The 26549-nt window shown below is 43.8% G+C and overlaps 1 long non-coding RNA gene across 5 annotated transcripts in view; it reads left to right on the plus strand.

Annotated features, from left to right (window-relative positions):
- Nucleotides 1-26549, plus strand: part of LOC149119586 (uncharacterized) — a 138501-nt gene that overhangs the window by 107792 nt on the left and 4160 nt on the right. For 2 of the 5 annotated variants that reach the window (XR_016228558.1, XR_016228555.1), the window contains 3 exons: nucleotides 263-345; nucleotides 1616-1665; nucleotides 2444-3166. This is a non-coding gene — a long non-coding RNA (uncharacterized LOC149119586). Of the gene's footprint in view, nucleotides 1-262; nucleotides 346-620; nucleotides 1010-1615; nucleotides 1666-2443; nucleotides 3167-26549 lie in introns of those variants that run through there. The other 3 variants (XR_016228559.1, XR_016228557.1, XR_016228556.1) reach the window with 2 other exon arrangements.

The raw sequence follows: 26549 nt of genomic DNA on the forward strand, positions 1-26549 counted from the left end.
GCTCAGAATGTGCGAGCACAAAATTCAAGGGCCTCCAAGTCATTTTATTGGGAGCTAAGGAGAGTAAGTTCCATCTCTTTAACATTAAAGGGGTGAATGAGGATAATAAAACAACAGCAAATGTGAGTTTAGATCATTTCATGAACTGTGCTTGATTGAAGTATCCCAGTTACCCTTCCCATGGCCAGAAGCCCAACAGGTCCTTTCGGGGGAGGAAACCTATCTTTTCCGGAGTCTAAGAATTTTCCCATGTTTTCTCTAGATTGCTCCGGGACCCTGACTGTCACTCTGGGCTTTGTGACTGTTGCCTCTGCAGAGACTCCAATTTGGACTCCAAAAGGAAAGGTCTGTCTTTCCCAGATCCCCCCGAAGCATCACCCACCCAAGGCAGTTGTATGTAGCAGCCTTTAGGAGTCTCAGCCACCACAGCAAACAACATAAAATTGACTGTTATATATCCACATTCTTCTAAGTCACAAATCCTTCAGCCAGAGGGAAATTCTCAGTAGTAGAAATGGCTGCTTCTTGCCTTGGCCTCAGTCTCTGAACACCCACATTTATATTCATTTCTAAAGCAGAAAAGTTTTGTTCCTCTCACCTAACTTCACACTGTCTTCCAGTCTACCTTTACAGGGACCCAGACTCAGGAAGGTACGCTGCTACACACGTGACCATGCAAGTTGCTTTAGGCTGATGATCTCTGCCAACTGACATTTCATGTTCTCCAGGGGCCAGGCTCTTGTGTTAAGTCATTTACCATTCTCTCCACAATGTGGAATTATAATGACCCTTTAGAATTTTAGTCTCATTTTATAGAGTGCAGACAGGTTTAGTAAAGTAGTCAGGTCACACAGGTAACTGAGCCTGTTTTCAAACCCAGAGCTGTCTGGTGCAGAGTTCGCCAACTTAACCATGACACCTGCACTGAATTTGAACTTATAACTCTCTCTTTAAATGATGGCATTGTTAGATCTGACCTCCCTTCCCACTGGGCATTGTTGAGAAACTGTATATATATTTATTCATATGCTATTTAAAACCTGTACCACAAAGGGCATGGAATAATTCTTGCCCTTATTTCATCTTTCTGTTTAAATAAAAGACATTCAAAGGCAGATGAGAGAAATTGTGGTGATTTGGGATGTTATGAGATGACACTGGGAATTTGATATTTCAGCCCTACCACTGTCTGCAACCCCTGGAGAAGTGCTATCCTGGAAGCAGGAGTGGCAAATAGTGGCGAGGCAGTAGTTTTTGGTCAGAGTTTTATCTTTCCTCTCCAAATCCCAGTGCTGAACCCTGGGGAACCACTGACTTCAAGGTCTTGGCTAGAGACCTACAGTGTCTGTTTGCAAAGCAAAATCTTACTCCTCAAAGGACGAACAGCACTTAACTCCTACCTTGTGTTCCTGAGGAAACTTCCCCTTCCTTTGTAATTTTACTAACTATGTGTTGAGCACCACCTTAGCCGCCAGGCCCCGGGGAGAGAGTTGAAGACCGAATAGATGCGATGGTTGCTGTCATGGAGCTTTTCAGTCTGGTGAGGCGATGGACATTAAATGATTTCTCATTTTCCTCACGTGCTGCTCTGTTTAAATGCCTGTCTCCTCACCAGGCTCAGCCCTGACCATTGCGGTTATTTGGAGCGTGAACCAGCAGACGGAGGTATCTCTCTCTCTTTCTAACTTTGACTTTCACATAAATTAAATTAAATTAAATTTTAAATTAAGTTAAATATTTAGACAAATAGAAAAGAAAGAGAAAGGGGATCAGAAACAGAGAGACTGGGACTCCAGCCTGCACTCTGAAATGGGATGCTGGGAGTCACAAGCAACAGCTTAACCTGTTGCTACAATGTTGGTCTCTCCTCTTCCCTTTTGATAACCAGCCCCACTGTCCGTCCTTCTATACAGTACCAATGGTCAAGGGCTGGGGACACCACAGAAGCTAGGTTAATCCGAATATGTGTCTTGAGGACTTTTGAATGCTTAAATATATGTGTGTGTGTATATATATATATATATATATATTTGAGATGCAGAGAGAAAAAAAGCATGCTTCTATCTACTGGTTTCTTTGCTAAATGCTAACAGTGGGGCTGAGTCAAGTCAAAACCAGGAGCTCAGGCACTCAATCCAGTTTTCTCACATGAGTGGCAAGAACCCAATCACTTGAATCATCACTGCTGCCTCCAAGGGCGCACATTATTACCAAGAAGGGGGAGCCAGAAGCTGGTGGTGGGCATCAAACCCAGGTACTCCAACCTAAGCCATGGGTATCTTAAGTGCTAGGCCAAACACTCAGCACTGTCTTGAGTCTCTGACTCCTAAGCAGGCCCCTAAGGGCAGAGATGCAGCAGGGCCAAGTGAATCTGATGTCTTCATGCTCAGAACTGTTCTGTTAGTTTTTTTTTTCTTTTTCTTTCTTTTTTTTTTTTTTACAGGCAGAGTGGACAGTGAGAGAGAGAGAGACAGAGAGAAAGGTCTTCCTTTTCCGTTGGTTCACCCCCTAATGGCCGCTGTGGCCAGCGTGCTGTGCCAATCCGAAGCCATGAGCCAGGTGCTTCTCCTGGTCTCCCATGCAGGTGCAGGGCCCAAGCACCTGGGCCATCCTCCTCTGCACTCCCGGGCCACAGCAGAGAGCTACACTGGAAGAGGAGCAACCGAGACAGAATCCGACACCCCGACTGGGACTAGAACTCCGTGTGACGGCGCCGCAGGCAGAGGATTAGCCTAGTGAGCCACAGCACCGGCCTGTTCTGTTAGTTTCTGACTAAGCTTCCTAGAGTCACTGTATCTCCTGCCTTTCCCAAGGCCACTTAGTGAACTATTCCTTTAATTCCACAGAGACTTTTTGATTGGGGTTAGCCAGGCTTGTGACTGAAAGAAGATGATGAATAGGATAAAATCCCAAATCATCAATAATCAAAGATTAGGGAACCAGGAACGCTGACCTTTAGAGACTAGCATGGGCCACAGGTGATCCAATTATTTTTGAACAATCACTCTGCTCTCCCTGATTTTTGATCCTTTCTCCCCTCCCCCGTGATTCACTATGGGCATAGGGTGGAGAATCTTCAAAAAGTTCACAGAAAATACATATTATGAAAAAGCCATGCATGTATTTTAAGATTCTTTTGCATCAAAATAAACCTTTCTTCATTCTATTTCCTAAGAAGTTTTTCAAGTTCCTTCTTATTCTAAGTTTTAATGAGAGGTGTTGTGCTTGATCTCTAGTGAGCGATGGGCAGTTTCGGAAAATTGGGCAGAGCGAAAAGACTGCTTATCCCTACCACCCCCTGTAGGCAGGCGAGAGAACTTGATATCTTCCTCCTGCTCCCCTACTGTCCTCTGAGAAGAGTTGGTCTTGAGCTGCCCTGTCCCCCTGAGTGGTGTAAGAGATAGACTTTTTACTACACACTGATTTCACCTACTAGAAAATATTATCCAACTAGAGTCTTAAAGTTTGACCATACAGATCAGTATTCATCCTTGTCAGTGGAGTGAAAGGCCTTAATTTTGATCCATCTTTGCAGAGATATGAAGGATGGAAATGAGGTGGAAGACTCATCTCTTGAAGCTGGCAGAATGTTTCTAGATAGTTCTATCAAGAGGCAGCCCGCAGTTTATCTTTCCAGTCTTCTACTTTTCTGTGCCTACTGAAGGGAAAACTTCTTCCATGACTCCAGGCTCCTTTAGGCCAGCTGGTCAGATTTCTGAGTCTCCCAGGGAAAGGATACGATAAATACCTATTTTGCCAAATGTGATCTGCAGCTGAGCATGCAGACGAGTCTGTGGTGGGAGAAGAATTTGCCCCTTCAGCAGCATAATCCTGTGAGAGCTTGGTTCTCTGGGCTGAGATACGAGCTGTGGGCTTCATTGGGAACCTAGAGCATAGCTTTAAATAACTTGGGGCCATAGCCATGAGCAGAGGAACCGGCCTATTCTTCTTGAACAGAAATGGGGTGGAAAGAGAGGATTAGAGCGAGTTGTTGCACCCCTACTGAGGGTGCTCTGGATTCCCTACTCGATCCACATATGATTGCTCTTAGCTCACATGTGGGCTTGAGCCAATTCCGTGTGGACAGATCTGTGACACAGAGTGTGCTACCCTACTGATGGTAAGTACAGATGGGAACTTATGGATGAGGCTGCTTTTCTCCTTAGGTGTCTGAAGGACCCATGAATCATCAGACTCCTACCCCTTACCCAGTCCATTTTTTTTCAAGATTTATTTATTTATTTGAAAGGCAGAGAACCAGACACACACATACACAGAGAGAGAGAGAGAGAGAGAGAGAGCGAGAGAGAGCGAGAGAGAGTGAGAGAGCTCTTCCAATAGTTTACTCCCCTGTAATAGCTGGGCAAGGCTGAAACCCAGAGCCATGGACTTTGTCCTTGTCACCTACATGGGCATCAGAGGCCCAAGTACTTGAACCATCACCTGTTGCTTTTCAAGGTGTATTGGTAGGAAGCTGGATCAGACAGAACAGCCTGGATTTGAACCGACACTCCATTATGGGATGCTAGCATTGCAAGCATCAGCTTAACCCACGGGGCCAGAACCCTGGCCCTTAACCTGTCCATTTCTGTGTAATTTAGGTGGGTACCAGTGCCTCTAGCCCTATCCCTGCATTGCATTTCCTGTCCATTTAGCAACTCTAATTATCTTCTCCCATACATTGTGATTTCATAGTTTTAGGGTCATGTTCAGTACCAAGACGAGCTGTTCCATTTTACAGACATGGAAAGTCAGTATAGGGTTCAGGAACTACATAGCATGAGTTGGGATCCTGAGATCATCTTATATGTCAATAAAATAATTCTGTAAACCGAATATCTTAAGAAGGGAGTGTTATGCTTAAGTCCCAAGGAGGAAATAGGTAATCATCAAGGTCAGTTTAAGATCTTTATGCACATTGAATAATATGCATCTATGCAGTGTCTGACTTCTTTTGCCCCAAATCAAGCTTTTGAGATTTATTTATGTTGTACATTCCTTCCTTTTTATTGCTAAGTAGTAATACACTGTATGCGTATACTATAATTTGTTCAGCCATTTACCTATGGTGGACATTTAGGTTGCCTCCAGCTTTTGTTATTTTGAATAAAGCCACTATGAACATTCATCGTGTCCAAGCTTTGCATACACATATATTTTTATTTCTTTTGACAAAATAAAAGTCCTTTGAAGAATTCATAGAAAAATAGAATTAAAATACAAGTTTATTTCAGTGCAAAAATTGAAATTCATGGATGGATTTTTCACAATATACACTTTCCATGAATTTGGAGACCCCTTGTATATGGCAGAGCATGACATGACACTAAGCAGTCACTGAGCTGAAACACACCCTTAAATGAGCATATCTGACTTCTGGTGCAAGCAATATGGTGTAGACACATTTCTCCCTGTTCTTCCTAGCTAAGTACAACTATAAACCCTGCAAATGATGCAAAAGGCAATAAAATGAGAGTTCTGAATGGTGGTAAGAGGAAAGGAAACTGGTTTGGGAGCCCAGAGTTGGATGAGCAGAGCAGTGGCAGGGTGCATTATGTCTTCCCACCCAAAAGAAGGTGAGCAGGTCTGATGTTTCTGGATCCCAATCGAACAATAAAAGGCAGCCTAGGTAGGTTCATTCTACCTCATGGATCAGAGAGAAGTCCCTCTCACAGCACTAGGCAAGCCCAGTCCTATCGCTAAGGGAGCTGCATGGGACACAGCACCCAGTAAGTGGTCAGAGGAAGTGGACTCCTTCTCTGCTCAGCCTGAGACTTCTCTCCCCTCCTGAGAGAGGCCCAGGCATCAACACAGCTGGCTCAGAAAACCAGGAAGCCTCTTTGGCTTTGTGGACCAAAGACTACCTCCTCCATGAAGAGACACAACTTGCCGGCCTGGTGAATTCCTTCTGCCCCTCAGGTGACACTCAATTAGAAAAATAGAAAGTCTCAGTAAAGAAATAGAATAGACACTTGATGAAGAAGATATGCAGATGGTGAATCAGCATATTAAAAAAAAAGATATTTCTATCATTAGCCATCAGGGACAGGCCGATTGAAACCATAATGCGGTATCACTAAACATGTATTAGAATGGCTCAAAATATAAAATAATGGTGACAGCAAATGGTGGTGAAGATGTAGCAAACCTGGGTCACTCATACATTGCTGGTGGAAATGTAAAACCACATGGCCTCTCTGGAGGACATTTTGGAAATTTCTTAAAAAAGGACATGGACAACCACCATGTGACCCAGTAATTATACCTTTGGGCATTTAGTCCAGGGAGATAAAAATGTGTTCACGCAAAATACCATATGTGGCTGTTCCACAGCAGTTTTGTTTGTAATAGCCACAAACTGGCAACAACGCAGATGTTCTTTGACTGGTGAATGGCTGTTATGAGTACAGTAGGACTTGTTTCTCCTTAACTCATGCAGAGGTTTAAACTCTGATGTCTTCATGTTAATAGTTGATTACTTCTGGGTGGATACTTGATCTATTGATGGCATCTGAGAGGTGGGGCCAATGAAAAATCTTTGAGTCATTGGATACGTGCCTTTTGGAGCAAGGAGGTTCTTGTGGTAAGTTCAATTCTTCGAGTTCAGCCTAGGTTCTCTCTCTCTCTCTTTCAAGATATGTTTGTTTATTTAAAAGGCAGTTACAGAGTGAGAGCAAGAGAAAGAGAGAGAAATCTTCTGTCAGCTGGTTCACTCCCCAAATGGCTGCAACAGCCATGGCTGGGCCAGGCCAAAGCCAGGAGCCAGGAACTCCATCCAGGTCTCCCACATGACTGCAGGGGCCCAAGCACTTGGGTCATCTTCTACTGCTTTCCCAGGTGTAATAGCAGGGAGCTGGATCAGAAGTGGAGCAGCCAGGACTCAAACAAGCACCCATATGGGATGCGAGGTGACTTAACCTGCAGCATGGTAATGCTGACCCCTCTTTTTTCTCCCCTTTTGACTCACCATGAGATTGTGCCTCTGTGCCCTCCAGGACATCCTCCGTCAGACACCAGACTATGGGGCCACCTGATCCTGTAACCGCCAACTGTAAGCTGAAATAAACCTTTTCTTTCCCAAGGAAATTTCTCTCGGGCATTTTAATTAAGGTAATGAAAAGTGGACTGATGCAATGGTTAGACTATGGCACATCCATGCCATCGAACACTACTCAGCAATAATAAGGAAAGAGCTTCTATTATTGCAACAATTTGGATGAATTAACAGGGAATTACGTTCTGTGAAAAAGGGCAATTCTAAAAGGTTACATACTGTGTGATTTTGTGCATGTAATGTTTTTGAAATATCATTTTAGAAATGGAGAACAAATTAATCGTTGCCCCAGTTTAAGAACTAGGGTTATGGGGCCGGCACTGTGGCATAGAAGGTTATGCCTCTGCCTGCAGTGCCAGCATCCCAGATGGGTGCCGGTTCAAGTCTCAGCTGCTCTACTTCCTATCCAGCTCCTTGCTAAGGCTTGGGAAAAGCAGTGGAAGATGGCCCAAATGCTTAGGCCCCTGCATCTATGTGGGAGGCTTGGAAGAAGCTCTTGGCTCCTGACTTTGGCCTGGCTCAGCCCCAACCATTGTAGCCATTTCGGGAGTGAACCAGCAGATGGAAGATATCTCTCTCTCTCTCTCTCTCTCTCTCTTTCTTCTTCTTCTTCTTCTTCTTCTTCTTCTTCTTCTTCTTCTTCTTCTCTCTGTATCTCTGCCTTTCAAATAAATAGAAAAATCTTTTTTTTTTAAAAAAAGAGGGGGTTGTGAGACAGAGAGAGGGTGGAGAGGGGATAGAAGTAGTGGGAAAATTGTATTCAAGCTAAACACACAGATACACATGAACACAAGTAAAATGGGATGATCTGAATACAATAGGTGGATTGTATCAATGCAACCATCCTGGTTGTGACACTGAGCTACAATTCTGCAAGTTGTCACTTTTGGGGAAAATGGAATAAAGGGGACATGAGGTCTCACTATATTATTTTTCCAAAACTGCATGTGATTCTACAATTATCTCAGGAAAAAATTCTTTGAAAAAAGAGTCTATTTCAGGGAGAAGCACATCCATGGTGTCTCCATCCTGCCATCCTGGGAGAGACGTGTGTTTGAGGGAATCAGGGTCGCACTTTATTCCTAGAGAGGACGGTGACTCTGGAGGTTTCCTTGACAGACGGTGAGATGCAGGAGATCATGCTTTGCTGCTGCCACAGAGAGTTCTTAAAGTACTGAAAGCTCCTTATTTAAATCTGAAAAATGAGGTAGCTCGCTTTTGTTTGGGCCTGCCACTAAATGAGACTGTAATTAGTGGAGTATTTTCAGGAGCACTAAGGCTCTTACCCGTTAGTCATACCGGATCCAGGATGTTTTAATTGCCCTTTTATTACAAGCGAGTTGACGGACACTTTTGTCTTCAACTCATGTGTGGGGGGAAAAAACATCCACAACCCCAAACACCACAGCTTGGAAGAGAAACCCTTTTGAGAAAGGCTGTTTTGAGTATAACTTCACTTTGCTGATGGAATTTAATTATGTATGAGCACTTAAGTTTAGCACCTTGTAGCCAGTTTTTAACACTTGTGATTTTAGATTTCATTAACATATTTACTCAGTATGCCAAATGTAACTTTTTTTTTTCTATGCACCAAGTCCATTGGGGTAATTTCCCTCTGTGAGTAAAAACTGGCTGCAGGAGATGGACAAACACCTTTGAACTTGCACGGCTGGGGAAGGTTGTAGTGGACACGGTTGTGCTCATCCCAGAGCCCTGTTCAGGGCCAGCACACTCGTGCCTCTGTGGCTGGGAATATCCACTGTGGGTGGGCAATGACTGGCTGAGCCCCTGCCTCTGTTTGCAACAACGCTGAGGGGTCATGCCAGCTCCAGAGGGCCCCGTTAGGACTGGCTGAGGTCTTCGCTGCAACCACCTTGCAGAGCATATCCACCTTCCTCACCTGCTTCCAGGTGAAGCTCCTGAGGTCTCTCTCCAAGACAGCTTCTGTATATGACTCTCTGTCTCAGAGTCAACTTCCAAGGAACCCAATCTAAGAGAACAGTGTTCCCTGGGTATTCATAGGTGACTGGCACCAGGATACCCTACAGATTCCCAAAATTTTTTATGCTCCAGTCCCTTATATAAAATGGTGTAGTATTTGCAGAGAACCTATATACATCCTTTAGTATAATTTCAATCATTTCTATAATGCCTAATACAATGTAAATACTATATACTAGCTGCTATATTGTATTGATTAGGGAATATTGACAAGCAATAAATGTGAGTACATGTTCAATACAGATGTAGTTTTCTTTTTCCAAATATTTTCAATGCACAGTTGATTGAAGCCACTGACAAAGAACCTATGGATGCAGGGTGCCAACTGTGTATTGGATTGGTTTTCCTGGAAGCAGAGTCTACAAGGAGGATTCAAGTGCAGATAGTTTTATTAGGACGGTAATTGTAGATACAGAGAGTGAAGGAGTAGGAGGAGTAAAATAAGAAAGGAAAAGGGCCAATAAAAGTGTGCCATCAAGCTGCTTCCTGTTGTAAGCAACCGGGGATCAGTTCCTCTGGGGATGTCTGAGGAGTACATAGAATGTGGCTGATTTATCTCACCAGAGCACAGGACATTGGGGGTTATTTATCTATATGCTACTGCCCCCAGTTACTTAAGGATTATCCCTAGAGACACTAGTGACTCCAGGCTCACTGCTGTTCTGTACATAAACTGGGCAATTTGTCAAGGTTCCTGTGAGTACTCTAATGCAGAAAATCAGAGCAGCCCTTGCGGTGGGTTTCTGGGCAGCTTGCAAGCACCCTCTCTTACTTCACTTTCTGGTCCCATAACAAAATACTAGACACTGAGGAAGTTACCAAGGAAGCAGGTTTATGTTGGCTTATGGTTCTGGAAGTCCGAGAGCACAGCACCAGTATTTCCTTGGTTTCTCATGAAAGCCACTTGGTGCTCGTGTCCTGGCAGAAAATGTCGAAAGGGCCGTGGGTGTGTACAGAAACAGCACCTGAGAGAGGAGACAAAGGAGCTGACCTAGAGGCAAGTATTGTGGCACAGCATCCCATAGCCCTGTGCCCGAGGGCCAGGGATTGAGTCCTGGATCTGCTTCCCATCCAGCTTTCTGCTAGCACGCACCCTGGGAGGCAGCAGGTGGTGACTCAAGTGCTTGGGTCCCTGCCACTCTTGTGGGAGACCGGAGTGGAATTCCTGGCTCTTGGCTTTAGCCTGCCTCAATGCTGGCTATTGTAGGCATTTGAGGATGGACGATCTTTCTCTGTCTCTCTCCCACTATTCAATCTTTAAAAAAAAATAAAACTGAGTATTTTTTAAAAAGGAGCTGACCTGCTTTATAACAGCCCACTCGCACAATAGCTAACTTATTCTCATGGGAAGCACATTTATCACTTAATGAAGGTGGAACCCTCATGACCTAATTATCTTTTAATGGTCCCACAACCTCTCAGCATGTCTGCATGGGGAACCAAGCCTCAACATTAGTTTCGGTGGGGATACAGCATATCCAAACCGAGCAAACACAATCTGCCACAGTCAAAATCAGAGGGTGCTGAGGGTCTTTGGTGTGGGACTCAAAAGTGTCTTCTAACCAGGGAAAGGAGGAAGAGCCTTTCATTTGACAAGACTCAGAGAGCTGACATGTGGAATTTCTGGGTGAACTAGACCATCTCACATCGAAGGTACTTGTGTGGCACTGAGCTGACAGTGAAAAGAAAGGATGCAGAAAATTCAAAAGGAGCCCAATTAAAAGGTCTTTCATTTACTTGCCTGCTGAGCTGGCTGACTGGTCATTTTTTTGTTCCTCTCCTTTCTGTGTAAAGCTAGATATGTAAGGGTAGGCATTTGGCACAGTAGTTACAACACTACTTTGGGTTGCCTGAAACCCCTATGAGAGTGCCTGGGTTCGAGTTCTGGCTCTGTTTCCAACTCCAGATTCCTGCTAATGTGCTCTCTGGAAGGCAGCAGGTGTTGGTTCAAGTATTTGGGTTCTTGGAACCCACATGAGAGACCAGGATTGAGTTTCAGGCTCCTGACTTCAGCCTTACTCAGTCCTGTCTTTTGCAGGCATTTGAGGGAGTGGACCAGTGAATGGGGGCTCTCTCTGTCTCTGCCTCTGTTTCTGGCTCTCTGCCTTTCAAATAAATAAAAAATAAATACAATTTTAAAAAGCTAGACAGGTAAAAGTTAAGTACTGAAATGAAGTCTGAGGACATTCAAACTGTGTTAATGTATATTTATTTCCAGAGGTAGAAAGAAGAGAAAATAGCATTGGTTCCTGCAGAAAGTTACAGAGAGAAAAATGAATGAGAAAACAGCAATGACTGACCTTTGCTCACTCTGAAATGTCTAGACGAGTGATCCTCAGAGCATGGTCCCCAGATCAGCAATGTCAATATCACCAGTGTATTTGTTAGAAATGCACATTCTTGTGTCCTACCCCAGACCGGTGGAATCAAAAATTGTCTGGGTGGACCTGACACTCTGTGCTTTAGCAAGCCCCCACCCCAGGGAATTCTTTTTCTTACTTCCCATGTTTATTGCAGCTCGATTCACAATGGCTAAGATATGGAATCAATCCAGATGTCCATCAACTGATGACTGGATGAAGATAATGTGCTATATATACACTATGGAATACTACTCAGCCATAAAAAGAATGAAGTCTTGTCTTTTGCAAAGAAAAATGGATGTGACTGGAAACCATTATACTTAGTGAAATAAACCAGTCCACAAAAAACAAATATCATATGTTTTCCTGATCTGTGTTAACTAATAGTGTAGAAACAAATGTAATGTGTATGAGTGAAATTGATGTTTTGAGATTTGATTATTGTTTACAATCCTTGTCTCCACTGTTGAGGAAGAGTGGTGTTTCTTCTATTTGTTGACTTCTTCACTTAGCAGAGTTAGGCTTATAATTATAAAATAAACCACAAGTATGTCATTAATTTAAAAAAAAATTAAAAGGAATAGTAAGAAAGGAAGGAGGAGGAGGGGTTGGGAGCATGGGTGGGTGGGAGGGGGGAAAGTAGTACTATGTTGCTAAATCTGTATATATGAAATACATGAAACTTGTTCACCTTATATAAATAAGTTATTTGAAAGTTTATTTATATGAAAAGTAGAGAGAGAGAGAGAGAGAGAGAGATCTTTTCTCTGCTGGTTCACTACCCAAATGCTCGTAGTGGTCAGGGCTGGCCCAGGGCCAAAGCTGTGAGCCAGAAACTCAGCTGAGATCTCCCAGTTGGTTGGCAGGCACCCAATGGCTTGGGTCATCACTACAGCTTCCCAGGGTCTGCATTAACAGGAAACAAATCAGGAGCCACAGCTGGGGATTGAACCCAGGGATTTCGAGGTAAGATATGGGATACAAGAATCCTGAGCAGTGTCTTCATTGCTATGCTAAATACTCAGTGGCCGCACCCCACCCTCAACTCCAGGGGATTCTGATGCTAGCTAAAGTCTAAAAACCACCTGTTTAGTTCTAGACCATTCCCTTGTACCTATGATTTTAGTAACTGAATCATAAGTCTCACTCACAAATGTTGTTACAGGTAGGCTTGGTTTCACAACAACATGATACAAAGTGAAATTATTCAACAAGCTTTCCCTTTGCTAGTTAGTCTCTGTTTTGAATAGGTAGCATATGAAGAATTTTCAAGATTTAGAAAACACCTAGGACATAACTTTTAGTCTTTTATGCCTCTCTAGTCTGTCATTGCCTGTTTCTCCTCTCCTCTCCCAACAAACACGGACTGATCATCTACAATGTGCTAAGCATGGGTCTGCATGCCAGGAATATGGCAGTGAAGAAAACAGATGCATATTGTTGTCCTCTTGGAGTCTGGATTCTGCTGTGGGGTGAGGGGAGAGAAAGGGAATGAGAATAGTCATCAAAGAGTACAGAAATTACGCATTATATCAGGGTGAAAAGTGTTGTAGAGAAAAAACAAATTAGGGGAGATAGGTAACGCTGGGGAAGGTGGCAGGCAGGTTGCAGCTGTAAGCAGGGTGGTCAAGGGAGACTGAAGTGACACTGGAACCAAGTTTTGGAAGAGATGAGGGGGATGACTGGGCAGAGAATTTGGGAGAGGAAATTTCCAGGCCCAGGAGAAGCAAGAGCAGTCCTATGCCTTGAAGTGGGAGTGTGCCTCTAGCACACTGAGTCTAGACACAGAAAATGCTTTGTGACTAGAGAGCTTTACTGGCAACTCTTGGAAACTGAGCCGGGAAACCCTAGCTAATAATAGCATTTGAATCCATATTTAAGGTCAGTTTATGTATAATATGTAGTTAGATGACTACCATCACTCCTTTAAACACAGAGGCAAATACGTATAAATAAACTGATGTTCATTTTATTTATAACATGTACTTATAAGTATATCTATAATAACATATTTTCAGTATATATTTGTAAAATTTATTTATAAAAATAAATATAAATAAGACTGGGCTTTAGTTTTATTTTAAAGATTTATTTACTTAATTGAAAGGCAGAGTGAGAGAGAGAGAGAGAGAGAGAGAGAGAGACAGGGAGAGAGAGATTTTTCATCCACTTATTCACTCCCCAAATAGCCACACAGCTGGGGCTAGGCCTGGCCAAAACCAGGATCCCAGAACTCCATCCAGGTCTCGCACTTGGATGCAGGGGCCAAGCAATTTGGCCATCATTCACTGGTTTCCAAGGTGCATTAGTAGGAAGCTGGATTGGAAGTGGAGCAGCTGGGACTGCAACTGGTACTCATATGGGATGGCACGGGTTGCAGGCAGCAGCTTAACCAATCTATGGTGCAGCAACTCCAGCCCCTGAGCTGTAGTTTTAAGGAGGCAAAGAACTTCTGAAAGATGAGATTGTTTCTTCTGTTAACAAACCCTTGGTTTTTTTAAAAAAAATGTAATGACTTCTGAAGTCATGTTCAATGAAACAAGTGCCAGCTCTGAGTCCAACAAGAGGAGATGCAAATTAGGGGGTGGAGGGTGGGGGAAGTGGTGATGCTGGCCTGTCAGCTTTGCCTCAACATTGCCTTTCCTTTGTGGTTTTAAATGTGTACGACTTCAATTTGCTTTAGTCTCATTTCAGGTTCAGACAATTCCATATTATAAATAACCTTTTGGAAAAATTGCAAAGTGGTGACTTAATAGCAATCATTTCCTTGTGGTTATGTAAGAAAATTAGTAAGGATCTCAGGGTGGGTAATTCCATCCTAGCTAATAACTTGGACTGTTTCTGACTTTGAGGCAATTGGCAGTTGGGGCTGGATAGCTGGGCTGGTCACAAGTACAGCTGAGCTTCAAGCGATTATGAGAAAAACCTGCTGATGTGCAGCTTTGGACTTTTCCATGTCAGCACTCTATGTCTTGATGCAGGTTCAACAGAAACCATGTCTGCTTGGAAAGTGCAGTCCCCGACACAGTCTTTGCTAATACATTTGCCAGAGATGATGATTTATTCCATGTACTAAGCCTAGGGGAACTTTTCCAGTCAGCACTGGGAAGCATCCCGAAGGCAGTCCTGGTTCTCACTGTAGTTGGCAGAGTTATTCTCTCCATATGCTTCCAGATTGCCCACTCCCCCTTCCCTATACACACACACACACACACACACACACACTGTCATGCTGTCTGTCAGCAGGTTTGCAGGAAGCCTGTGAACTACTTATGAATTACTTATAATTACTTACACCCCTCATAAGTGAATTGCTGTGTAGTCTACAACTACTGAATTCTGGGTGTTCAGTTCCATAAACAGTTCTTTGTTGAGTGATGCACCCTGTTGAAGACCTCCCCTTTTGAGGGATGTTTAAGAAATCAGATGTGAGGGCCGGCGCTGTGGCTCACTTGGTTAATCCTCTGCCTGAGGCGCCGGCATCCCATATGGGCGCCGGGTTCTAGTCCCGGTTGCTCCTCTTCCAGTCCAGCTCTCTGCTATGGCCCGGGAGTGCAGTGGAGGATGGCCCAAGTGCTTGGGCCCTGCACCCGCATGGGAGACCAGGAGGAAGCACCTGGCTCCTGGCTTCCGATCTGCGCAGCGCACCGGCCATGGCGGCCATTTGGGGAGTGAACCAATGAAGGAAGACCTTTCTCTCTGTCTCTCTCTCACACTGTCTAACTCTATCTGTCAAATAAAAAAAAGAAATTATATGTGAGGAGGTTTTGGAGCAGCTTTGACTTAAAACAAGGGGAGGATAAGAGTAGCAATTCTCAGTCTTTTCAGATTTTTTTATTTTGAAAAACCTGTTAAAAATCCATGTATTTAGGGAAGCTGCTGCAGTGGTTATTCTTTCAGTATCCACTGATTGAGGAAATATTTTATAGGGGCTGGCGCTGTGGCGCAGTGGGTTAAAGCCCTGGCCTGAAGCGCCGGCATCCCATATGGGCGCCGGTCCTAGTCCCAGCTGCTCCTCTTCCAATCCAGCTCTCTGCTATGGCCTGGGAAAGCAGTAGAAGATGGCCCACGTCCTTGGGCCCCTTACCCATGTGGGAGACCTGGAAGAGGCTCCTGGCCCCTGGCTTCGGATCGGCACAGCTCCGGCCGTTGCAGCCATCTGGGGAGTGAACCAGAGGATGGAAGACCACTCTCTCGTTCTCTCTGCCTCTCCTCTCTCTGTGTAACTGACTTTCAAATAAATAAATAAATAAATCTTTTTTAAAAAAAGAAATATATTATAGATATGATCATTTAAAACATCACTTTATTGACTTACTTAGATTTTTAACTTTACTTGTCACAGCAGCACCTATATATAATTTGAAAAAAATTAATAGCTCCTACATGCATGAGGTATATAATTTATTTAACTGGTCCATGAATGAATTCATGATTTTCTATACCCCCTTCCATGAAGCCTACAGTCCAAAGGCTGAGAATGCAGGCTGAAACAGCATTTCAGAGTGAACTCTTTTAGCACCTGATAGTCCTCTAACTCTACCCTCAACAACACACAGTTTGTTAAATGCCTACATTTTCTCGAGATGGGTGGGACAAGGCAGGAAAAATATCCTCACAATGACTACCAGAACCTACCCATCTATACCAACGCGGAGACAGAAGGACCCATTTGGGGTTGTTGTGCAGATGTTTCAGCCTTGTGTCAGCATGCCATGTCCCTATCGCATCATCAGAGGGACATCAGACTTGCAGTTTTCCCTTTCCTGAGGGGGTTTACTTACGTCTTAAGGTCACAGTGGCTCTAATGGCATCGTTTATTTAGTCTCTTCTGTGATGATCTTCTCCTGCCTGTGCTACATGAGGCTTCCTATGGTGTGGTTCCTTCCACACCAACCTTCCTTCCAACCACAGGAACCGCACCATAGGAAGCCCACCTGAGGACCTGGTGGCAGTTGTGGTGGTGGTGGTAGTGGTAGTGTGTGTCATTCGTTTAAGTACAAAAGACTCAGTGTCGATTTTTATTCTGAAAAAATACTTGGAGGGGCCGGCACTGTGGCCCCTGCACCTGCATGGGAGACCCAGAAGAAGCTCTTGGCTGCTGACTTCAGATTGGCCCAGCTCTGGCCTTTGCTGCCATTTAGGGAGTGAACCAGTGGATGGAAGACCTCTGTCTTTCTGTGTCTTTACCTCTCTCTGTAACTCTGTCTCTCAAATAAATAAAAATAAAATCTTTAAATAATAGTTGGAATAAAGGCTCCATTTTCTCTGTAGCTCAGGTTAGTAAGGTTTTATTTTGTTTTTTAAAATGTAATAATTTGTAAACTTGAATTTCTAAACAAGAAATTTGCCCTTCTCCAGATGTTAGTGAAATGGCCTTGGAGGGGGCTCCAGTTGTTTCTCTCATTTCTGTGCTGGGTGTGTGTGTTTTACAGACCTTGTCACATGCAGGACTCACATAGACCTTTTAAAGTGAATTAAAAAGCCTTCCACGGGCTGCCAGATCTGCACAGGAGCATTCCTCTCTAACCTTTTGTACCAGATAAAAAAAACCTCCGACAATCAAGGATGCTGCCAAATTTCAAATGAAGTGTTCAGAGTAAATTCAATAAGCTGTGGAATTCGGTCAGCTTCAGAGTGACTCACGTTCTTGGTTCAGCACAAGCCAGAGAACTGATGGGAACTGAACTTCTTCTTTTGAAGACCGGCCTGCAATCTGGCTCTTTTCCACAGAGTCCCTCCCTGGCTGCCACCAAGCACCTATAATGTTTCCAACCATAGGAGACTGTTGCCCAAAGTCTCATGGGAATGCTGTTGTCAAAAAGTGTTTGCTCTCTTGTTCAGGTTGGAAAACTCTCACACCATAGTCCCTGCTTGGAGATGCACAATGCACAATAATGTATCAAACTTGAGCTTTTCTGCAGAAAAAAAAATGGTTCGTTTTGTTTAATAGTATTTTCCAGATATGTTTGATCATACTACCTGGTTTTCCCCCAATAAGCTGTAACAGCTTACCAAAGAGCATGCAATACCCCACAAAGGACTGGATTGAACGTGCTGTGAAAGATAACCCTCTGATACATAAATCTTGTAAAAGTCATAGTTTCCTGTGTTAAGCACAAAGGATGTATTCCCAGCAGAGATCACTAGGAGACTTTTGGTGAGCAGAACGCCTGGTTGCCCTAGTTTCTTGCAGGAGAACTCTCTGGTTGGTGGCAACAAAATATTCCATCTCTTCTGAGAGGGGTTCTGCTAGATCACAGGGCCAAGTCCCTTTTGCCCCCAAATATATCATCCAAAACGCCACCTTATATGTATGGTTGCAGAAACTGCTTTTTTTTTTATCTTTTATTTAATGAATATAAATTTCCAAAGTACGACTCATGGGTTACAATGGCCTCCCCCCCCCATACCGTCCCTCCCACCCACAACCCTCCGCTTTCCCACTCCCTCTCCCCTTCCATTCACATCAAGATTCATTTTTGATTATCTTAATATACAGAAGATCAGCTTAGTATACCTTAAGTAAGGATTTCAACAGTTTGCTCCCACACAGAAACATAAAGTGAAAAATAATGGATGATTTTTTTTAAATGATGATGAAATCAGATCAGACCTATTGTCATGTTTAATCCCAGTGAGAGTCAAGTTGGGAATTGATAATTTCTTTTTTTTTTTTTTTAACAGAAGATCAGTTTAGTATACATTAAGTAAAGATTTCAATCGTTTGCACCCCCATAGAAACACAAAGTGAAATATACTGTTTGAGTACTCGTTATAGCATTAAGCCTCAATGTACAGCACATTAAGGACAGAGATCCTACATGAGGAGTAAGTGCACAGTGACTCCTGTTGTTGACTTTACAAATTGACACTCCTGTTTATGGCATCAGTAATCTCTCTATGCACCAGTCATGAGTTTCCAAGGCTATGGAAGCCCCTTGAGTTCTCCGACTCTTATCTTGTTTAGACACGGTCATAGTCAAAGTGGAGGTTCTCTCCTCCCTTCAGAGAAAGGCACCTCCTTCTTTGAAGACCTGTTCTTTCCACTGGTATCTCACTCACAGAGATCTTTTTGCCAGAGTGTCTTGGCTTTCCATGCCTGAAATACTCTCATGGGCTTTTCAGCCAGATCCGAGTGCCTTAAGGGCTAATTCTGAGGCCAGAGTGCTGTTTAGGACATCCGCCATTCTATGAGTCTGCTGAGTATCTCACTTCCCATGTTGGATCACTCTCCCCTTTATTTATTCTATCGGTTAGTGTTAGCAGGTACTAGACTTGTTTATGTGCTCCCTTTGACTCTTAGTCCTTTCATTATGATCAATTGTGAACTGAAATTGATCACTTGGAATAGTGAGATGGCATTGGTACATGCCACCTTGATGGGATTGAACTGGAATCCCCTGGTATGTTTCCAACTCTACCAATTGGGGCAAGTCAGCCCGAGCATGCCCCAAATTATACATCTCTTCCCTCTCTTATTCCCACTCTTATGTTTAACAGGGATCACATTTCAGTTAATTTTCAACACTTAAGAATAACTGTGTGATAATTACAGAATTAAACCAGTCATATTAAGTAGAACAGACAAAAAAAATACTAAGAGGGATAATGTATTAAGTTGTCCATTAACAGTCAGGGCTATGCTGATCAAGTCACCGTTTCTCATAGTGTCCATTTCACTTCAGGAGGTTTCCTTTTTGGTGTTCAGTCAGTTGTCACCGATCAGGGAGAACATATGGTATTTGTCCCTTTGGGACTGGCTTACTTCACTCAGCATGATGTGTTCCAGATTCCTCCATTTTGTTGCAAATGACTGGATTTCGTTGTTTCTTACTGCGGTATAGTATTCTAAAGAATACATATCCCATAATTTCTTTATCCAGTCTACCGTTGATGGGCATTTAGGTTGGTTCCAGGTCTTGGCTATTGTGAATTGTGCTGCAATAAACATTAAGGTGCAGACCGCTTTTTTGTTTGTCAATTTAAACTCCTTTGGGTAAATTCCAAGGAGTGGGATGGCTGGGTCGAACGGTAGGGTTATATTCAGGTTTCTGAGGAATCTCCAGATTGACTTCCATAGTGGCTTACTTAACCAGTTTGCATTCCCACCAACAGTGGGTTAGTGTCCCTTTTTCCCCACATCCTCGCCAGCATCTGTTGTTGGTAGATTTCTGTATGTGAGCCATTCTAACCAGGGTGAGGTGAAACCTCATTGTGCTTTTGATTTGCATTTCCCTGATTGCTAGTGACCTTGAACATTTTTTCATGTGCCTGTTGGCCATTTGGATTTCCTCTTTTGAAAAATGTCTATTGAAGTCCTTGGCCCATCTCTTAAGTGGGTTGTTGGTTTTGTTTTTGTGGAGTTTCTTGATCTCTTTGTAGATTCTGGTTATTAACCCTTTATCTGTTGCATAGTTTGCAAATATTTTTTCCCATTCTGTCGGTTGTCTCTTCACTCTCCTGTTTCTTTTGCAGTACAGAAACTTCTCAATTTGATGCAATCCCAATAGTTGATTTTGGCTTTGACTGCCTGTGCCTCCTGGGTCTTTTCCAGAAATTCTTTGCCTGTGCCAATATCTTGAAGGGTTTCTCCAATGTTCTCTAATAACTTAATGGTGTCAGGACGTAGATTTAGGTCTTTAATCCACGTTGAGTGGATTTTTGTGTAAGGTGTAAGGTAGGGGTCTTGCTTCATGCTGCAGAAACTGCTTTTAGCACACCATACTACCGTGATCTGGCTCTACAACTTACTTTTATACTACTGGTGCCATCTTGCTCTTTTGCCCATTGTGTGTAAGAAAAGAGCAGGCATAACCCATGTGCAGTGCCTTTGCAACTCTGCAGGCACGCATGCCCAGTTGCTTATGAGATATATTCAGAACCTAACACAGCAGGGCTGTCCTTCGTGTGCTCCAGAACCAGTTTCCGGGAAGAACGCTTTGGCCTGTTATTACTCATTCCCAAGCCCCTTAACTGGGTCAGGAGAGCTTGAACACTGAACATAATTTGAATTCTGTAGTAAGGGCAGAGTCAGGGGCCTAGCAGAAAACAAGTGGCACTCTCAGAGGGCTTTAACTGTCAGAAAGTTTATCAGAGAGTTCCTGGGTGGGGGTGGGGGGGTAAAGTTAAGCAAAAAGGGAAGGGACAGCACACCGAAAATCCCAACAGCAGGAAGTTGTTGCTGCCCTGTGACTTCCCATTTTAAAGTCAGCTCATCTTGATTTTATGAAAATAAAATTAAGTGACAGTGTTTCAAATGATCCACTTGAAGGTCACACCAAAGTCAGATACAATTCTGAGTTTCTTGAAAGGAATTATGCCTTAGGACAACTCTTGAAATTAAGCTTCTGTCTTATTGTAAGTCAGGGAAATAATAATTATAATTAACTGGGGGCAGGAGTTACGTGGTTAAGATGCCAGTTGGGAGGTCCATGTCCCACATTGGAGTACCTGAGATTCATTCCTGACTCTAGCTTCCTGCTAATGCAGATCCTGGAAAGCAATGGCGATGGCTCAAATAATTGGATCCCTGCCATCCACGTACAAGACACTGATTGAGTTCCCAGCTCCCAGCTTCAGCCCAGTTTTGTCCTGGCCATTGTGGGCATTTGGCATGCGAATCAGTATTTGGGAGCTTGATCCTCTCTCTCTCTCTCTCTCTCTCTCCACCTCTAAAATGAAAAATAAGTAAATGAGTTTAGAAAATTAACTGTGGACATGCATAGGCCAGTTCTGGAGAACCTTATGGAAGTTCACCCTCCTCTAATCCCATTTTTCAATTGGTCACTAAGAACAACAAAAGCAAATTTATTTTTTTCTTTTTTTTTAACTTTTATTTAATGAATATAAATTTCCAAAGTACAACTTATGGATTACAATGGCTTCCCCCCCATAATGTCCCTCCCACCCGCAACCCTCCCCTTTCCCACTCCCTCTCCCCTTCCATTCACATCAAGATTGATTTTTGATTCTCTTTATATACAGAAGATCAGTTTAGCATACATTGAGTAAAGATTTAAACAGTTTGCTCCCACACAGAAACATAAAGTGAAAAATACTGTTTGAGTACTAGTTATAGCATTAAATCTCAATATACAGCACACTAAGGACAAAGATCCTACATGAGGAGTAAGTGCACAGTGACTCCTGTTGTTGACTTCACAAATTGACACTCTTGTTTATGGCATCAGTAATCACCCTAGGCTCTTGTCATGAGTTTCCAAGGCTATGGAAGCCCCCTGAGTTCACCAACTCTGATCATATTTAGACAAGGCCATGGTCAAAGTGGAAGTTCTCTCCTCCCTTCAGAGAAAGGTACCTCCTTCTTTGATGACCCATTCTTTCCACTGGGATCTCACTCACGGAGATCTTTCATTTAGGTTTTTTTTTTTTTTTCCCCAGAGTGTCTTGGCTTTCCATGCCTGAAATACTCTCATGGGCTTTTCAGCCAGATCTGCACACCTTAAGGGCTGATTCTGAGGCCAGAGTGCTGTTTAGGACATCTGCCATTCTATGGGTCTGCTGTGTATCTCACTTCCCATGTTGGATCGTTCTCTCCCTTTTTTATTCTATCAGCTAGTATTTGCTGACACTATTCTTGTTTATGTGATCCCTTTGGTTCTTAGTCCTATCATTATGATCAATTGTGAACAGAAATTGATCACTGGGACTAGTGAGATGGCATTGGTACATGCCACCTTGATGGGATTGAATTGGAGTCCCCTGGTATGTTTCTAACTCTACCATTTGAGGTAAGTCAGCTTGAGCATGTCCCAAATTGCACATCTCTTCCCTCTCTTATTCCCACTCTCATATTTAACAGCAATCACTTTTCAGTTAAGTTTCAGCACTTAAGAAAAATTGTGTATTGATTACAGTATTCAACCAAAAGTATTAAGTAGAACAAACAAAAAAAAATACTAAGAGGGATAACATATTAAGTTGCTCATCAACAGTCAGGGTGAGGGCTGATCAAGTCACTGTTTCTCATAGTGTTCAATTCACTTTAACAGGTTTCCTTTTTGGTGCTCAGTTAGTTGTCACCTATCAGGGAGAACAAGTGGTATTTGTCCCTTTGGGATTGGCTTATTTCACTCAGCATAATGTTTTCCAAATTCCTAACAGGGATCACTTTTCAGTTAAAATTTAAACACCTAAGAATAATTGTGTGTTAATTACAGAGTTCAACCAATGGTACTAGGACAAAAAAAATACTAAAATGGATAAAGTATTACATTGTACATCAAGTCAGGACAAGAGCTAATCAAGTCTGCGGTGACTGTTCCTCGCCACCGCCAGAGAATTAGGCAGGCTGCCCGCAGCTTGCCTTGACTGAAGAGGGGAAAGTGCACCACCCGCCACTCAGCCTTCCCCAAACCCGGGGGACAATCAGGCGCTGTGTGGAGCCCAGTCGAAGCAGGGTCTCACTGTATTGTAAAAGGGAGGTGTATATATAGCTGAGGTACAGAGCGGATGGTACAGAGCAGATGAGCTGATGTGGGCAAGGGGTAGGGTGTTGTGATGCAAAAGGGTCTTAGCCACTCCTGTTATACCACCTTAATGATCCTTAGGCAGAAGTGCCCTGGGGCTGGGGTGTTTGCTACCAGGGATTTGAAACTTAAAGTCAGGTTTTCAAATCTGAGGCAGGCTCAGGAAGTTCCTCTAGGCCTCTCTGGATTCAGCGTCCCCCACACCTCCCCCTTTTTGTTTTAACACGCGGTCCCTGTCTTAGGTTGCCCCCAGCAGTCCTTGCCCTTACCCGTCATTGGTAACCCAGGCAGCTTGGCCATGAGCCCTGTCTTAGGTTGGTACAGGACGCTGGGTGCTTTACCCGTCTTGGGGTGTCGCGTGACTTGTAATTATGGGAGTGTGGTAAGCTTTCTCCACAGCCTGTCTTAGGTTGTTCCGGTCCATCCGGAATCTTACCCGTCATTGGCAATGTGGAGAGCACCAGGGGCGCTTCCCCAGTTTAGGGGATCGTAACCCTCTGTGGCTACCAGCCTCTGGTAGTGAATCTCAACTTGTCTTACCCTTGTTGCCTCTAGGCACTGTTGTATAAACTGTATAAGCCTATTCATTATGCATGGGCCAATAGCAAGGATTAAAAGCAGGGCAAGAAGCAGTCCAAGAAGAGGGAGGAGCTAGGGCAAGAGTCCATTAAGGCCCATCCAAAAGGGGCTTTCTTGGAGTTCTCTTCGTCTTTTTCCAGGTCCTCCTGAAGTGTTTTGATGATCATGTTTGGGTCATCGAATCCCCCATCACTGGGCTGGGCACTTCTTGTCAGGATCACAGTGAAGAGTAGCGTCTGCATCATCACCTGCCTCTAGATCTCTGTCCGTTTCTGGAAGAGGAAAGACAAGGGGATCTCCCTCAGGGGCAAACCGCTCCCTGGGTGGGTTGTTACTTGTATCAGGCATAGGCCTGATATTTCTGGCTGGTATCCAAATCGGAGTCACTCCCCTAAGGGGAACACACAGCCAAATCCTCTTCCCAACTGAATCAGTGGGTCAGGCCCTCTCCAGAGTCAGGTGAGAGGGTCTCTCCATCTAACAAGCATCTGTGGTTTAGGGGTTAAATGTCCCCAATGTTTTTGGAATCTTGATTCCCTTGACCCTTTTGAAAAATTTAAAATATTGATGATAAACAAGGCCTTATGTAACTGTAGATGGGGGGTAGCCACTCCCCCTTTTTGTTTTAATAACTGCTTCTTGAGGCATTGATGGTTTCTTTCCACAATAGCCTGTCCCTGTGGGTTGTGAGGAATTTTAGTAGAGTGTTGAATTATTTTACATCTTGGCAGCACTTTTAATCTAAACATTTTGATTGGTTATTATCTCTTTAAGATGAGAGATACATCTTTTGACATCTCCAGGGGCCCTTTTGGAGATGCCAAAATTTTAGAGAATTTAGACCTTTGATTTTTAGAAAGTTTGTTAAAGGTGCCAAGAGAACTTAGAGTATCTGGTTAAAATAGAATTTTTTAACATCCTGAAATGACAGTCATTTAATTAGGGTGATTTTAACATCTTTAGACCAGATTTGATGATATTTATGTAGCTTTTTAAGACTTAATTTTTTTATTAATTTAAACTGAGACAGTAGAGTATACAATAGATTACCTTGGCAGAACATGAATTTATGTTTTTTGTTGTTGAATAAACCAGAAATAAAAACCTTAAACATAGGAGTTAGCACACAAAATCCTTACATAGCTCAGAACTATTTAACAGAGCTAAAAAGAGCTTACAGGACCTAAATCTAGAAATGGCAGAGTAACCAATTAAGTAGACACTGTTAAAAAGAGACACTACAGTTTTTGCAAAAACAGATCGGTAAAGGAAACAAGTTTAAAGCATATTAAGGACATGTAAAGACTTGTATACACAGAATTAAGACCACTTTAGCTGGAAAGCAAAAACATGAATACAACATAAGTCTGACATCATTTACAATATTTTAATACATTTTGTATAATTTGAATTGACTCAAACAGTTGTTACTTTAACAAATTTAGAGTCCCATCCTTTGAGAGTTCCAGGGATCCGACTGGAAGTCCCAAAGTTGGTAGACTGCATTTGAGTATTTAAACTGTTAGAGAGTCAAACCGCTCAGCCAAAAACTAGTACATATAACCTGAGTATTTTAACCAAGGCTGTGGGGTAGATCTGATTAGGGTTAGGTAATCACTCAAACATTAAAGACAGACAAATCCAATAAAACGCGAAACCTTCAAGACACCTGCAAACTCTCAGATAAGTTAGCTATAGCAGCACAGAAAAGAGCTGGTCATCAGCGTAGGAGCCTATGGTTTAGGACAGGGAAACACATCCTGAAACAAAGCGGCAGGGAATGAGAGACTTCTGTAGGGCTGGAGGAAAAGTTTTATGAACTGCAAAGAAAGACTCATCAGGTTGGGCACGGTTAATGGATTGAGGTTTTTCTTTCCTTAGGTAAGGCCAGTTCCCTTCCCCACTCCTAGTGAGGAGGGCATTGAATTGTAAATGGAGAGGAAAAAAGCAGACCTAGAGCGCTCTCCCTAGAGACATCTGGCCACGCCTGCCTATTAGCTTTGGCCGATTCCTGTATTTCTCCTTGTTAATATGCCACCCACCCGTTTAATGAATTGTGGGCCACTGAGAGTAGCCTTTGCGCAATCAAGCCAATCCTTAGACACACAGGGGTGATATGCTGTGTCCTGAAGGAGAGTAAGCGCCCATGGTGAATTGGGGCCGTCCTCAGTAACCGCCTTGCGGAGCTCCTTGAGGTCTTTGGCCTCCCAGGGGTACCAAGCTTGCGGCCTGGCTCCCCTAGGCTCTAAGTTGACCGGGAAGGCCTGGGTTTTGGTACTGGTCGTGAACCGCCCCCTCCCGCCCGAGGAGAAGGAGGGGGGCGATCCAATGCACATGCCCAATCCCCTCCAGGATCTCACCACGACTTGAGGTCACCCGTCCCCACCTTAGCCGCCACTTGCGGAACATAGGAGGCAGGAAGTTCCCTTTGTCCCTGAGCCCTTTCAGGGGGAAGGGGAGTTGTGGCTGTAGGCACATCTATGCCTGCCTCCCCTGCCCCTGCCTTCCTCAGGCTCAGAGCGGCTCGCTGTTTGCTAAAGTCAGCCCATGCTTCTTCCTCCCTGTGCTCTTTTCTCTGTGGCTGACACCTGATCCAGCCCACCCTCCTGGCAACAACAATGGGGTGAGCCCTTCTCCAACCCCCGGGAAGGCCGGACCTAAGGCACCCATCACAAGGCCCTTATCATCTCCCTGATGTTGGGAGAATGTCTTAGCAGCTTCGCTGCAGGCTGGGGAGGAGGCTTCACCACCTGGTTCCCTTACAGGGGGAAGCAGGCACTCCGGGTGAAATGAGCTTTGAGAGCTGAGATGGCAGGGAAGAACCCCAGTGGAGGGGCGATCCCCAAATGTTTCTCTCTATCTATGGCTATTTTCTCAACCCTTGCCCATGTGGTCCAGGAAAAGTGTTCCAAACCTCTGGACCTGAGCATGAGGCGCAAGGCCTTCAGGGCTGGGTCATTTCTTGCTGAAGTTGCATTACCCATATTTTTAGGGTTTCACTTATCCCGGCAAACCGCTTGGCTTTGGCCGGACGTTCTGGTCGTGCCCCGTGTGCCCCAC

This window comes from Oryctolagus cuniculus, chromosome X (assembly GCF_051225735.1).
Source record: "Oryctolagus cuniculus isolate XC-2025 breed Fujian yellow rabbit chromosome X, ASM5122573v1, whole genome shotgun sequence".
Taxonomy (NCBI): domain Eukaryota; kingdom Metazoa; phylum Chordata; class Mammalia; order Lagomorpha; family Leporidae; genus Oryctolagus; species Oryctolagus cuniculus.